A 14,193-nucleotide genomic window follows, 5' to 3' on the forward strand; every position below is an offset into this window, starting at 1 on the left:
TGATGTGCCACCATGCCTGTCATTATGTTTTCATTAAAAAGCAATTACTTAAGAAACACTTCAATCATAGTGTTTTGTGCTTAAAACTCAGTCTTTGATTTATATCAAATTAGGCATCAACTTCCCATTCGATTTCTGTTGCTGTGCTAAAAGACTACTTTGGGAATTTTAGGGTTCATTTGGATTCGTACTTATAGTATTGCATTGGGAAAACTTAAGCATGAACTAAATGACTCCATGGAGGAATAAAAATTACTGACTTGCTAAGTTTGCTTTACAATACTGCACTTGACTGAAAGGCCAAGGATAGCATTGCTCACATTGCATTGTGTCCTGTTACCCTGATCATTAATCAAAGAAGTACCCTAAACTCATGTTCACATTACCTCCTCTCAAGTGATTCTAATTTTATCATGGTGATGAAAATTAACCAGTACAATATTTTGCATATGGTTTATTAAATGAACCTGTGGAGACATATGATGTGAAAGTTAAAAAGAAGAAATGAAAAGGTAAATGTTAAATTAAATTAAATAAAAAAAATTAAACTACCAAGTAACAGTAAAAAATCAAAAACCATTATTTTGAAAAACATGACACTGTTTCACAAACTATTGTTCAGAAATAGTAGTATGATTTTGTATCTGTGTCTTTGTGTATATAATTGAAACAATAATTTTTAGTTATTCCTGTTTTGAGAAATTGCGTGAGATTCTTCATCTAAAGTGTTTTTTATGTCTGCAGACTTCACTGACCAAATATTGAAAAAGTTATTTTGTATTACATTATTTTTCTTACCAGTTTTTCTCACTGAATGGGACACTCTTACATTTTGTAATGATATGGTATGTTTTCATATAAAGATCAAGTACAGCCAAAATCTGAACCCCAAAGTCCTTTTCATATAGTGTACTCTTCTTAGTATCTTATTTGATATTTTGAATATCTTCATAGTATATTATGAAGCTATTCCAATATCTCATACCTCTGTGGTGACCACTGACAATATTAAACTTTCTAACGATGCTCCACCCTCTAATAAGATTCAATCTTGTTTCTCTTTTCAAATCAATGCCTTTCATTGTATGCGTAATATATGCCATTCCAATTCCCACTCAAGGCAAGTTACCAATTAGCTGATGTTTCAGTTTATGTTGCTGTAACAAAACAACATGGTCAAAACATATATGAGAAAAGTGTTATTTCCCTATGTACCTGGGTCACGCTTAATTGAATGAAGCCAAGAAAAGAACATGGATGCAGTGATTCAACGAGTATTCCATTGAGTAATGCTCATCGCTGGTTTCATGTCCATCCTATGACAGTCTTCTTCCTTATAGCTCCCAGAACAACTTGCTTGGAGGTGGCACTGGCTACATGAAGCAGAGTCACCTTACACTAATCCTTAATTAAGAACGTTTCTTAAACACATGTCTACAAATCAAAGCACTTGTAGCCTTTCCTTAACAGATTTCCTGTTCTCAATATGTTTAGGTTTCTGAGAGCTCATTTGCCACCAAAACTTACTAATTTTATTGCTTTAGGCAGTGCTGTCTGATGGTAAAAGTACTTTCGCTAGATATTACTTAATTTTCATTGATGATTTATGAAAACTTTTGTTAAGACAAAGCAAAATAGATATGTTGATCATCACCTAATGTTTTAAAAGTATCAAAAGGTTGCTAAAGCAATTTATGTTTTTATTTCTGAAGAACATTTAAATCTGGGTGAACTAAAAGAACATAACACTTTTGGAAAAATATACACCCTAGCAACCCTGCACTGGAAGCCAAGATGGAGAAAACCTCCACAATAACCATAACCTTCCCCCTGGTGCTGTGGTAGACAGGGAGGAAGGTGATCCAAACACTGTAGAACACCAACATGCTGAATGTTAGGAACTGGCCTCATTAAATCTGTCAGGAAGGTTCCTAGCCAAGAAAGCCACAGTGAAGCTCCCCAGAGCCAAGGAGCCCAAATATCCCAAGACAAAGTGGAAGGCTATGACTGAGCCTTTGTTGCAAGTGATGATTATCTTCTCATGTTCAGATTGTATATCTCTGTCAATAAATGGAGGCGATGTCACCAACCAGATTGCACAGAGAACAAGTTGGATTAGTGTACAAATGGGAATGAGCAGGTTAGTTGCCCCTTTTATGATCATCTTTGTTATCCTTCTCCCTGGAGTAGTGAGCTTGAAAGCTGTGACCACAGTTATTGTTTTGGCCAACACACTAGAAATAGCAACAGTGAAAAATATTGCAAATGTAGTTTGCTGCAGGATGCAGGTGGCCTGGTTGGGATGTCCAATGTAGAGCAATGAGCACAGAAAACAGAAGACTAGAGATATGAGCAGGATGTAGCTGAGAATGCGGTTATTGGCTTTCACAATGGGAGTATCCCTGTACTTACCAAAAGTGACTAGTACTAGAATTGTGATGGCTAAAAAGGACAGGGCCATGCACCCTAGACCCATCCCCAATGAATCTTCATAAGCGAGAAATGTCACAGCTCTTTGGAGGCACTCAGTTTGTTCTAAGTTGGCATACGAATCATCTGGACACTTCACACACTGCTCCATATCTGCTGGCAAAGAACAATAATCCCTTATAAGTTATCATAATCATATAGTTAATAATTGTATATTTGTTTTATTCAGAAGATATATCAATAAATATTTTAGGGTTGAGAAAATATTTTGTTCATTATTGCTCTAGGAACTACTAACTTGAGTTTGCTATCTATTTACCTATGCTTTGTGATAGAACAAATCATCATCATAGAAAATGGAAAAGTTATCGCTTAAACAAAAATAAAATAAAAATATGATTACTAATATGTATAATCTCAGTTTATTTTATTTCTTAAACCATAATTTCACTATTCAGAGACAAGGGAAGTATACTGAGGTATTTATTGATGCCAGTTGATGAAAAACATTATGTATTTTGTTTGCTTTGTGAATTATTCACTTTTTTTGTATCTACACATAGGCTTGTGAGCACACAATTCCTCATTCAAATACTGTATGAGTAAAGGAATATTTTCATTCTTGAGGCCTTATGCCTCATAATTTTATGCATGTCCCTCTTGTTGTGGTACAATTTCCTTTCCCGCAACTACAATTTCCTTGGTTATGAGTATAGAAGGTTATGGCATGAAGATTATCGATATTGACATTCATCCCGCTTTCCTTAGTTAGGCTGTGATTAATGATAAGCACTCTCCTATCTCTTGTTGCATTCTTGAAATCATCACTCTTTTTCTAATTCTTTGATAGGAAATGTCTAATCCTTTGTGCCATGTAAGCTCTAAAAATGTGTTTCACTAGAGAACACTTGTTGTTCTGAGCATCTTGTCTTTGTCAGGGACTAAGCCGGATGACAGAAAGATTGTGGACTGTACATGTAGTTAAGATTCTTTGTACAAAGAATCGAAGAAGAATAAACATCTGCTCAGGTTATGCCTAAAATTATTTTTTAAAAAATGTTACACATGTATGTCCCCCTAAACATTTTCTGCATAATATAAAACCATTAACCATTATATTGTGACATACATGAGTTGTTTGTAGAAGATATTGCAGGTAATTTACTGGGTCCAAGAGAAACTGATATTATTTAACTAATTAAATTCTGAAACATGGAGATTTTTGGACTGTAGTTTCCATCTAGGTCATATCATATTTCTAGTTTGTAAAGAGAAGATATTCAAATTCATCATCTTTTCTTCTGCATGCAAGCATGTACCTGTATCATTGGCAATCTCAATTTCTTGGCACTGGACACAATCAAAGCAGCATTTGGCTGTTTGTTTCTGATGAATTTTTCTGAATCCTGCAGTACATGTCACACTACACACTGAGGAGGGAACCTGAGGCAATACACATACAGACACACAGACAGACAAACACACAGACATCCAGACATACACAGACACACACACACACACATACACATATATGTATAAAATATATATACATAAACAATGCACGTTATATTTGATATACAAATATGTATTTAATGTGTATGTGTGTGTAGTTCATGAATACATCATATGTAAAATGATCCACAGATTAATATATGGGATATTACCAGATATATTCCTCTGATAATTTATTATTTTGTATTAACCTGCAATACACTGAATGTCATACAATAATTACTATGTCATGTAATATATATGTAACATTTCTGGTGTCAGAATTTAAATTTTGTCCTTGCTAAACTTGTTAATTCAAATGGAACATTTATGTGGCATCAGTATTTCTCTCAAGATTTTGAAATATAATAATAAGAACACTGAGTTGTAAGGAGAGAGAAGGTAGGATATATCAAGAAAGAATCGTTCATTGAGTAAGAACAAAGAATTTCATATAAGACTCTCATACAATTAATGATATTTGCCTAAGTGTAAAAGACAACCTTTAATCCCCATTCCATCCCTCCCCCTGCTTCTATTAGAGAGCTTCTCCAACAATTTGGCCACCCTGGTCTCACTGATCTAACATTCTCATAATCTGTGGCATGCACGCTCCACATAACCAAGGGCCTTTCTTTACTCTGATGCCAGATAAGGCAATACTCTGCAGAGGAGGGGAAACTGAGAAGGAGGATAATATTAAATGTAAATAAATAAAATTAATAATAAAAATCTATAAATTAGCAAAAGAAAAGTTTGAATCTGGAAAAATACTTCTCTTAATGAATCTATTCTATACTCAATTGGGCTACAACTATGTTCATATAAGCAGATAATTTCATGGTTTATGTGTAGGTACGTATATATGTATATATATATACATATATATACACACATACACACACATATGTGTCTGTGTGTATGTATATTGCTATAAATTTAATAAATATATTTCTGTAGTATGGGGTAAATAGTCACATGGATACAGTTGGACATGGAATTCAGAGTCCTTTGATCCCTATGACCAGATTACATGAATTTCAGTGTTATTAAATTTTGGTGCTTGTAACTGAGAATGGTCATTTATGAGCATATTAATTGGTCTTAACCACATGGATATTATTTGAGTGCTTGCTATTTTAAAATTTAGATATCTTTAAAAAAGTAAAAATTGTAGTATACTTACCAATGTTTCTCCTGTGAATTTCAGTGTTATTAAATTTTGGTGCTTGTAACTGAGAATGGAAATTTATGAGCATATTAATTGGTCTTAACCACATGGATATTATTTGAGTGCTTGCTATTTTAAAATTTAGATATCTTTAAAAAAGTAAAAATTGTAGTATACTTACCAATGTTTCTCCTGTGAATTTCAGTGTTATTAAATTTTGGTGCTTGTAACTGAGAATGGTCATTTATGAGCATATTAATTGGTCTTAACCAAATGGATATTATTTGAGTGCTTGCTATTTTAAAATTTAGATATCTTTAAAAAAGTAAAAATTGTAGTATACTTACCAATGTTTCTCCTGTGACCCACAGCCAGTCTTCAGATATATGAAGTTGTTGACTCTGTGGTAAACAAGGAAAATAGCTTCCTATTTTCACTTTTAATCCAAGGCCTTGTGGAAAATTCCAAATCATGAAAATGTCATACATGGCACACTGATTTTCCTTATGATTCATGTTTACCAGTTCTCCAACAGGGTTAATAAATACCCTAGTTTTTAGCAAAGAAGCCACCTAAATGAGATTAATCATTAGAAGATTACATATGCATATCAATACAGAATATGCCAAATTGAGAATGTCCCATAATCTTTTAATGTCTTTCAGAAAAGACAGGTGTGTTAAATTAATCCCATGTAGTAAAGTACATGATACTGCATTATTACAAGTTATAATCACATGTTATATTGTATAATTACAAGTTAATATACTTCAAATTAATGTTCGATGGTAAAAAAAAAAGCTAGAATAAATGATTACCACAGAACAAATCACATGGAATGTGTGTGTATGTGTACACATGTTTGTCAATAATAATATTTAAAAGCTGAAGCCACATATGTAAGAAATAAGGGGAAGTTAAAAAGTCTGGAAGTTTTGGAACTAAAGGATGGTAGTGGGTCAATCATGTACATACCGAATACATATATGACATAAACATAACCTTAATAAAATGTGCACTCTTCATCATTTGTTTTTTATAAATAATTATTAATTTAAATGAATAACTATTATCAGAGCACATGTACTTATTTTTGAGAAATTCTTCTTGAGAAAAATATTCCGGTCTAGTCATCACTTAAGAATTTTATGATAAAACTCTTGGCTCCTTTTAAATTTTGAACTCATTTGGTTAAATGTTGAAACACATTGTCACACAATTCACTGATATTTATAAAAATGTATTGTCTCCTATTAAAACTTATCACTGTGCAGGATATATATCCATGTAAAAAATTCATTTTGGAGTTTTGCAGTATAGAAAACTTTACACTGAGAGATAACCTGTAACAAATGTATGTGAACTTCTCAGGGGCCTGAAAGGTCACATTGTTAAATCTAAGCATAATGAAATGTAAGAAATGTTACCTGCTGACAGTCAGTGAATACTCCTTTGGGTTCTGCCATTTTCTGAGACTCTACTTGTTGAAAAATGAGTTCATGGTAGGTGTGGGCCACAGCATACACAGCATTATACAAATTGTAACCTTCTTCACTCAGGACCATGTCAAATGTGTGCTGTGTTAACCATTCCAATGGGTTGCTGAATGTAAAACAATCCATTTTCTTCTTGTTCTTTGAGATTGAACAGTTAAAATGATTCCATTCCAGCATAGACTGCGAAATGTCTACTGGATACATGGATGTGTTTATTGTTTGCATAAAATTCCTAAATACAGCAATGTCATTGTGGTGGTGGGCAAAAGTGACAGTCCCGTGGAAGAAATCAAGGCTGAAATCTTCTTTATGTGTGATGACATCCCATTGTGAGGTTGTGATCCAGATTCTCTGTGCACATAAATATGCCCATCTTCTAAAGCTGAGTTCTAGAGTGGAGTTCACTTCTCCATAAATGATAACAACCTTTGCTGAAGATGTCATAAGTTGTTGGTCATATATCTTAACCCTTGTCTTGTATATCTGCATGGTTTCTGGGATCATATTCACAAAAGCTAAACAGATTGCATGCCTTTGCATTTCTTCTCTCAAGTCTGAAAGAAACTGAATACCTTGGTCATCATCTGAGATGACCAGTCCTATCCAAGTCCATCCAAAATGAAACATCAAGGAGACCATGCCATGGAACAAATATGTGTCCTTGGTTGCTATCTGTTAGGTATAGGGAAACTGGTCATGGTCCCTCAGGTTAGGGTTAAATGATCCAGAGAAAATATGAATAGTATAGAAGAGAGGATGAATCATCCACGTGAGGAATATGATTGTTAGGAGGTTTGGACATAAATACAAGTAAAGTTACTCACCGTTCAGAACTCAGATTGTGGGTAGTAAAATTAAACTATAAATATCATATATTTTTCATATTCTAGAATATTCCTGACAATTCTGAATGTTCTAGAAAACAATTTTTCCTGTTTGCCCAGTAGAATTATACAATCCGATTATTTTAGTGTGTGTGTGTGTGTGTGTGTGTGTGTGTGTGTGTGTGTGTGTGTGGCAGCAGCATACCCACAACTGCACGGTGTCCAAGTTTTCTTGTAGGCCCATATAAATGGAATTTAAAAGTTGGTAATCTGTCCAGTGTCACATATCATTACCTTTGGTGTCTTTGAATGAATTGACATTTTTAAGGAAGTTATCCATGACGGTCCTATAAGGTCTACATCACAACTTTGCTTTCTTTCACAGTTATAATTAATTAGTTTGTAACTGTTGTTTTGATGTGAATATTCTTTATCCAGAACTCCCATTGTATCTTCACACAGAGCAGCAATGATGATAAACATCAATGACATGTTGGGTAAAAGATAAGGATTCTTGTTGATCTCATCGGTAGCAAAAAAACAGTACCAGAAAAAATTCATATTTTCTTGCTGGTATTCTAAAAACAAGCATAATGATGATTAACTGAGATGTTTGAAAAATAAAATTTCAATTGCAGTTAAATTTGTAACACAAGAAATTCTAAATCTCTGTCTAAATGTCATGAAATAAGTCTCATAAATTAGAGATCTTAAGATTTGAATACAATTTAAGAATTCATAGAACTAGGACACTAACATATGATAATTTTTTTAATTGTGAAAGTCAATAAGGGGACTATTTTATCTCTGAATACCATCTTCAAACTACATTAGAGCCAAACTGAGTAAGACTGTTATAATATAATCGTGGAGATGTAATTCCACAAATACAAAATAAGAAGCATTACTTATCCCTTATGAATATCGACGCAAAAATACTCAATAAAATTCTGGCAAACCGAATTCAAGAGCACATCAAAACAATCATCCACCATGATCAAGTAGGCTTCATCCCAGGCATGCAGGGATGGTTTAATATACGGAAAACCATCAACGTGATCCATTATATAAACAAACTGAAAGAACAGAACCACATGATCATTTCATTAGATGCTGAGAAAGCATTTGACAAAATTCAGCACCCCTTCATGATAAAAGTCCTGGAAAGAATAGGAATTCAAGGCCCATACCTAAACATAGTAAAAGCCATATACAGCAAACCAGTTGCTAACATTAAACTAAATGGAGAGAAACTTGAAGCAATCCCACTAAAATCAGGGACTAGACAAGGCTGCCCACTCTCTCCCTACTTATTCAATATAGTTCTTGAAGTTCTAGCCAGAGCAATCAGACAACAAAAGGAGATCAAAGGGATACAGATCGGAAAAGAAGAGGTCAAAATATCACTATTTGCAGATGATATGATAGTATATTTAAGTGATCCCAAAAGTTCCACCAGAGAACTACTAAAGCTGATAAACAACTTCAGCAAAGTGGCTGGGTATAAAATTAACTCAAATAAATCAGTTGCCTTCCTCTATACAAAAGAGAAACAAGCCGAGAAAGAAATTAGGGAAACGACACCCTTCATAATAGACCCAAATAATATAAAGTACCTCGGTGTGACTTTAACCAAGCAAGTAAAAGATCTGTACAATAAGAACTTCAAGACACTGAAGAAAGAAATTGAAGAAGACCTCAGAAGATGGAAAGATCTCCCATGCTCATGGATTGGCAGGATTAATATAGTAAAAATGGCCATTTTACCAAAAGCGATCTACAGATTCAATGCAATCCCCATCAAAATACCAATCCAATTCTTCAAAGATTTAGACAGAACAATCTGCAAATTCATCTGGAATAACAAAAAACCCAGGATAGCTAAAACTATCCTCAACAATAAAAGGACTTCAGGGGGAATCACTATCCCTGATCTCAAGCAGTATTACAGAGCAATAGTGATAAAAACTGCATGGTATTGGTACAGAGACAGACAGATAGACCAATGGAATAGAATTGAAGACCCAGAAATGAACCCACACACCTATGGTCACTTGATTTTTGACAAAGGAGCCAAAACCATCCATTGGAAAAAAGATAGCATTTTCAGCAAATGGTGCTGGTTCAACTGGAGGGCAACATGTAGAAGAATGCAGATCGATCCATGCTTATCACCCTGTACAAAGCTTAAGTCCAAGTGGATCAAGGACCTCCACATCAAACCAGACACACTCAAACTAATAGAAGAAAAACTAGGGAAGCATCTGGAACACATGGGCACTGGAAAAAATTTCCTGAACAAAACACCAATGGCTTATGCTCTAAGATCAAGAATTGACAAATGGGATCTCATAAAACTGCAAAGCTTCTGTAAGGCAAAGGACACTGTGGTTAGGACAAAACGGCAACCAACAGATTGGGAAAAGATCTTTACCAACCCTACAACAGATAGAGGCCTTATATCCAAAATATACAAAGAACTCAAGAAGTTAGACCGCAGGGAAACAAATAACCCTATTAAAAAATGGGGTTCAGAGCTAAACAAAGAATTCACAGCTGAGGAATGCCGAATGGCTGAGAAACACCTAAAGAAATGTTCAACATCTTTAGTCATAAGGGAAATGCAAATCAAAACAACCCTGAGATTTCACCTCACACCAGTGCGATTGGCTAAGATCAAAAACTCAGGTGACAGCAGATGCTGGCGAGGATGTGGAGAAAGAGGAACACTCCTCCATTGTTGGTGGGATTGCAGACTGGTAAAACCATTCTGGAAATCAGTCTGGAGGTTCCTCAGAAAATTGGACATTGAACTGCCTGAGGATCCAGCTATACCTCTCTTGGGCATATACCCAAAAGATGCCTCAACATATAAAAGAGACACGTGCTCCACTATGTTCATTGCAGCCTTATTTATAATAGCCAGAAAATGGAAAGAACCCAGATGCCCTTCAACAGAGGAATGGATACAGAAAATCTGGTACATCTACACAATGGAATATTACTCAGCTATCAAAAACAACGAGTTTATGAAATTCGTAGGCAAATGGTTGGAACTGGAAAATATCATCCTGAGTGAACTAACCCAATCACAGAAAGACATACATGGTATGCACTCATTGATAAGTGGCTATTAGCCCAAATGCTTGAATTACCCTAGATCCCTAGAACAAACGAAACTCAAGACGGATGATCAAAATGTGAATGCTTCACTCCTTCTTTAAATGAGGAAAAAGAATACCCTTGGCAGGGAAGGGAGAGGCAAAGATTAAAACAGAGACTGAAGGAACACCCATTCAGAGCCTGTCCCACATTTGGCCCATACATATACAGCCACCCAATTGGACTAGATGGATGAAGCAAAGAAGTGCAGACCGACAGGAGCCGGATGTAGATCGCTCCTGAGAGACACAGCCAGAATACAGCAAATACAGAGGCGAATGCCAGCAGCAAACCACTGAACTGAGAATAGGTCCCCTATTGAAGGAATCAGAGAAAGAACTGGAAGAGCTTGAAGGGGCTCGAGACCCCAAAAGTACAACAATGCCAAGCAACCAGAGCCTCCAGGGACTAAGCCACTACCTAAAGACTATACATGGACTGACCCTGGACTCTGACCCCATAGGTAGCAATGAATATACTAGTAAGAGCACCAGTGGAAGGGGAAGCCCTGGGTCCTGCTAAGACTGAACCCCCAGTGAACTAGTCTATGGGGGGAGGGCGGCAATGGTGGGAGGGTTGGGAGGGGAACACCCATAAGGAAGGGGAGGGGGGAGGGGGATGTTTGCCCGGAAACCGGGAAAGGGAATAACACTCGAAATGTATATAAGAAATACTCAAGTTAATAAAAAAAAAAAAAAAAAAAAAAAAAAAAGAAGCATTACTTAAACTACACTTGAAATACATAACGTATTTGCCTTATATTTTTAGTATTTAAATGTACTTTATATTCAAACATGTTAATAATATTTGATATTTTTCAATCATATACTACATCAAAAATTTTGTTCAACTTTTATATTCATATACTGTTACACCCTAAAAATATCATTAATGCATATTTAATAATGTCTATTACTCATGATCCTAAACCTAATGTTGCATACTAACTTGTTTCAAAACTCAAAATATCCTTCAAGTATCAAGCAGAGTATCAAAAGAGCATAAAATATTAAAAAGTGAATCATTTATAAATATATTCAAAAGCCCATATATAATTCTACCTAATATAGAGTAAGTGTACGAAAAATGAATTATGTATCTGTGTAAATTATCTAACAATCAGTTTACTTCAAAAAGCAAATCAGTGTTTTTAGAAGAGAATTTATGGTATCAGTAAGAACATTTTTTAAATTTCAAATTAGGAAAAACTTTCAAGTTAAACATTATGAAAATGCTAATTTTATGCATAGTAAGAAGCATTACAAATAATATTTCCTTGTTCTTAGAACATGCTTTTAATAGTTTTATCTGTTAGTATTCATTTAACAATAAATATACAAGGATATATTCAACTTAAATTTATTTATTCATTTCAAGTTCAAAAAAATGATACAATATACTATGTAACCTGAATAATATCTTATAGGTTCCATTACACATCACCTTAAAGTTACCTTTTAGTGTGTTGTTACTATTTTCATTTTATAAAAGTGGTTTGAGATTTCTCTTAACACTTCAGTCTTCTTAATTCTTTAAGTTGTCTGAGCAGTAAGATTTTCTTTCACTTGGAATGTGTACCTCTGCCCAAGCACAGTTGGCAGTTCATATATTCATCTGTTATTATTAGCAATTACCTCTCATCAGAAGTAAAACAACAAACATGCTCTTTTGCTGAAATTAGCACATTTAAATTGACTGTTTGGAGCTAAGTTTTCCTTTCTAAACCGTAAAAGTGTATTGACATAATTCACATATTTGTAAATTTAAATCTTACTATCGCTTATAGAAGTGTCAGTGAGAATGTTCACTATTTTTTCCAATGAGATCTGGGATGATATAGAATGCATCAGAAATGAAATTTCTACTGACCTCACACAGAATTACAATAATGTGAAGCCACCACTACTATCAAAGTGTACACAGTATACTGTGGCTAACAATTAGAAAATATTTTGTTTAAATCCCAAAAATACAAAAAAAAATTAAGAAATGGGATGAGAGTGCAGGATAGAAAAGTGCAGGAAACTTCACTTTATGAAAAAATGAAGTTCCAAGCACATTGGTTAGCTAAAATTTGAGTGATTTCAGCATCCCTTCTCTCGTGATCTGCAGCCACTAATGATAACATCTCACACTTGGGATCTAAGAAGTATGTAGCCACATTGAGAACTTCTTATCCACAAGAAGTACATTTATTCTCCTAGATCTTCACTAATGTTACACATTTTTAAAAATTAAATAAATATTGACTATCTATATAATGCAGATAATAATTCTAATATGTGCCTGAGTGTTTGCATCACTGGATGAAAAGATATTCTGGTAACAGTATAACAGTTCTGCAGGCTTTTTCCATATTCAGGGACAGCCCCAGAATGACAGGAGGGGCTCATTTAAAGACTATTTTATAATGCAAAGCACATATATGTGCTCATAATATATATGTAATAATATACATGTAATCATATATAGTAGACATCCTTCCACCACTACACCACACATATTTCAATGTATAAGTGTATGTCCAACTTTTAGAGGCCAAAATTAGATAACCATTTTAGTGAGTCCTTTAGATGCATGCTTATACAGGAATGCTTGGCAGAAAGCTGAAGAGAGACAGTGATGCAGTCACTTGCCCAAAGTGAGAATTATGAATTCAAGGTAAAGGTAAAAACATATGATATCAAAAAAGATTCAAGAGATAGAATCCAGTCTCTCTTATTTTCCAGCTTTGTGAACTAGAGCCAATGTAGTAAGGCTAAGGTAAACTGTGACACACTTGAAAATATTAAAATAGTGGTTGAAGTTATAATTAATATTCTGTTGTTCCTAAAGTTACAAGGGGATAAACAGGACAGAATCTCACCGGTTGTGTACACAATTGCATATTTCTAATTCATAATATTGAAGCAAGAAATAAATTTAATAACTTACCTAAAATTAATAATGCAATTATAAAAATTTTCAATAGGGCTCTGGAGTGTAAAAAGGCCAAAACCACAGTCATTTCACAAATCTCCATCATTATCTTCACTCTTCCTTATCCTCCAAAAGCAATTGGGTTCAGTCAAGCTGCACAGGATGAGAGAAAACTTCAGGGAAAAAAGACAATAATGAAAGCACACAGCTTCTTCATGTCTGCTAGGATCTAGGATGGAGCAGTTGTGAAACCTGATTCTTATGTAGGCATAATACACACATTTACAGCTATGTGTGTATTTTAAGGCTTCTGCTGTCTGGAGATCCACTTAATTATATTCAACAGTTCCTTTCCGTTCATCCTATGTTCTGCTCCCTGGATACAATGGGAACATTCTGGCCTCAAGCTCTACATCTGAGGCCTGAAAACTTTTTATCAAAACATTTCCAAAAACATGTTTTGAAGATAATGTTCTCCATCCACAGCTGCCATGATTTCATTAACATCCACGCCATAAATATTCCAAAGGGCAATTTTCTCTTGAACGGCCTTCAACAGACCATGTGTCAACAGCAATATATATGAACCCAATAGATTTCCTCAGAATTTTTATATTACAGCAAGAGTTGCAAAGGCATAAATGTTCCATATCATTTGGACTTTGAGTTGAATAATGACACATTATATCTTTCATCCCCT

At 34.6% G+C, this 14,193-nt stretch overlaps 1 pseudogene; it reads right to left on the reverse strand.

Moving 5' to 3' along the window:
* Positions 1–1,239: 1,239 nt before the first annotated feature.
* Positions 1,240–13,710, reverse strand: Vmn2r116l-ps21 (vomeronasal 2, receptor 116 like, pseudogene 21; annotated as a pseudogene).
* Between the last annotated feature and the right edge of the window lie 483 nt (positions 13,711–14,193).

Source organism: Rattus norvegicus, chromosome 1 (genome assembly GCF_036323735.1).
Source record: "Rattus norvegicus strain BN/NHsdMcwi chromosome 1, GRCr8, whole genome shotgun sequence".
NCBI lineage: Eukaryota > Metazoa > Chordata > Mammalia > Rodentia > Muridae > Rattus > Rattus norvegicus.